Source organism: Schistocerca piceifrons, chromosome 1, assembly GCF_021461385.2.
Source record: "Schistocerca piceifrons isolate TAMUIC-IGC-003096 chromosome 1, iqSchPice1.1, whole genome shotgun sequence".
Lineage (NCBI taxonomy): Eukaryota > Metazoa > Arthropoda > Insecta > Orthoptera > Acrididae > Schistocerca > Schistocerca piceifrons.
The window spans coordinates 1,179,761,281-1,179,764,280 of NC_060138.1; positions in this window are offsets into that span (position 1 = coordinate 1,179,761,281).

Here is a 3,000-nt window from a genome sequence, read left to right on the forward strand (position 1 = left end):
ACAGCGACCTCGCGTTTCCGTTCGCCGTGTTGCAGCTGCGGTCCAAATGACGCCAACGTCCACGTATCGTCTCATGCGCCAGAGTTTACACCTCTATCCATACAAAATTCAAACCCCTCAGTGCCGCTACCATTGCTGCACGAGAGACATTCGCTAACGATATAGTGCACAGGATTGATGACGGCGATATGCATGTGGGCAGCATTTGGTTTACTGACGAAGCTTATTTTTACCTGGACGGCTTCGTCAATAAACAGAACTGGCGCATATGGGGAACCGAAAAGCCCCATGTTGCAGTCCCATCGTCCCTGCATCCTCAAAAAGTACTGGTCTGGGCCGCCATTTCTTCCAAAGGAATCATTGGCCCATTTTTCAGATCCCAAACGATTACTGCATCACGCTATCTGGACATTCTTCGTGAATTTCTGGCGGTACAAACTGCCTTATCCAAGATGGTGCCCGGCCACATCGCACGGCCGACGTCTTTAATTTCCTGAATGAATATTTAGATGATCGTGTGATTGCTTTGGGCTATCCGAAACATACAGGAGGCGGCGTGGATTGGCCTCCCTATTCGCCAGACATGAACCCCTGTGACTTCTTTCTATGGGGACTCTTGAAAGACCAGGTGTACCGCCAGAATCCAGAAACAATTGAACAGCTGAAGCAGTACATCTCATCTGCATGTGAAGCCATTCCGCCAGACACGTTGTCAAAGGTTTCGGGTAATTTCATTCAGAGACTACGCCATATTATTGCCACGCATGGTGGATATGTGGAAAATATCGTACTATAGAGTTTCCCAGACCGCAGCGCCATCTGTTGTTGAAAATTGTAACTACTGTAATTTCGAAAGTTTGTCTGCCTGAAAGTGTACTGTTGCCCCAAGCATATTGCAACAAACGGTGTATTTCTATCGCTGCTCGTTTAGTTTTTATTGCCGTTTCAAATATACCGGTCATTTTTGAAACACCCTGTATTTCGATTCTTTTGTAAAGCCCATATTACTACAAATGTTATCTGTACTATTATGTTCTTTAATGATGTATTTTGTACCTTTGTAATTGTATTTTTATGTTGTAAATTTATAATTGTATAGACACCAGTTCTTCAAATTAAGTTACATTTCACTGCACAAGTTTCTGTTGGTCATAGTATAAGGACAATATGTGAGAAGTAGGGACTCTTAGTGTTTGCACGTGTGTTAATAATTCAGCAAGGGACTGGATAATAGCATTGCTTGTTCTAAGGACAATTCCAAAAACTTTGTGCGTGCACAAGTGGTGGTTTATGGACTAGCTATCTTCTCTGCAAAACTCTTCAATGGTGATTGTGCACCTGCACAGTCGCAGCAGATGGCTGCTGGCCATCTCTACAAGGACTACATTGGGGCTGCATCTTTGATGGCCCACCAATACCATTATTTCTACAAAGACTACAGTGGGTCTGCACCTCTGGTGGCCCACCAATATCGTAATCTCTACCAGGACTACAATGGGTATGCTCTGTGATGACCTACCTACCAATATTCTTCAAAACTTCGACTGACTCTGCTGTGGGTTTGCTCTGTTGTGGCCCATTACCTGTCAGCATGTCAAGAGTCAGCACTGTCTTTCCGTTGGAAGGACAACACTACTTCTTCAAGACTGCATGGAAATCCACTACGTCCGTGTGCATTTTCTTTTACTGCTGAGACTGAGAAAAACACTGCAATGTTACTGTGATGAATTATCAGGACTGTCTTTATGGGCTGTGAGAAAATTTTAGCTTTGACCAACATTGTATCAATAAGTGTGTGCATTTGATATCTTTGTTATTGTAATTCTGAAAAATTTTATCAAATCATTATTGGCCACAGACCAAAACAATTTGTAAAATTTTTTGTGCGGAGCATGGGGGCTATGTAAGTAGGCTGTTTATGTTTTCTTACTGGCAATGTTACGTAGCGGTCTGTGTGAAAATCACTGGCTGTGCTGTGTGCAGTCTGTGTCTAGTAAGCATTGTTGTCTGCCATTGTAGTTTTGGGCAGCGGCAGCTGGATGTGAACAGCGCGTAGCGCTGCGAAGTTGGAGGTGAGCCGCCAGCAGTGGTGGATGTGGGGAGAGAAATGGCGGAGTTTTGTAATTTCTCATGAACTGCTATATATATTATGACTATTAAGGTAAATACATTGTTTGTTCTCTATTAATATCTTTCATTTGCTAACTATCCCTATCAGTAGTTAGTGCCTTCCGTAGTTTGAATCTTTTATTTAGCTGGCAGTAGTGGTGCTCGCTGTATTGCAGTAGTTCGAGTAACCAAGATTTTTGTGAGGTAAGTGATTTGTGAAACGTATAGGTTAATGTTAGTCAGGGCCATTCTTTTGTAGGGATTTTTGAAAGTCAGATTGCGTTGCGCTAAAAATATTGTATGTCAGTTTAAGCACATTCACGCGTATAATGTTCAAAGGGGACGTTTCAATGGCAGTAAGTGTATATGACAAACTGCATCTAATTAATGGTGGAAACCATTCAATAACAATAAATAAAGGAAATTTTCTCACTGTAATACTCAAAGATACTGTTAAAACTGTACCTGTTAACATGAAATTTCTAATTTATGGTGAACTGATACCAGTTGTCGAGGATATTGAGAATTAATTTGAGTGGTGTTAATATTATTTTTTAACGATCGTTTGGATCTTTAAAAAGTGTGTACCGATAAGAAACATTTTAAATTATATAAAATATGATTTTTTAAATAATAAATGAACGACTATCATATTTGGTGTTTAAAGTGTAAAAGGTTTACTAACACACTTCATCCTCAGAGAGTTGTGACGGAAAACGGTCGTCACAGGATCGAAGGAATTTGTGGTGAGTGTAAAAGCAGGAAAAGTAGATTTGTAAAAAAAAAAGATGTAGAAAATGTAGGAGGTAACGTTCCTAAGGAACAACCATCTGTTCGTGAAGGTATTGTAAACGAACAACACGCACCAATGAGAAAAAATTTTCCGAGAAG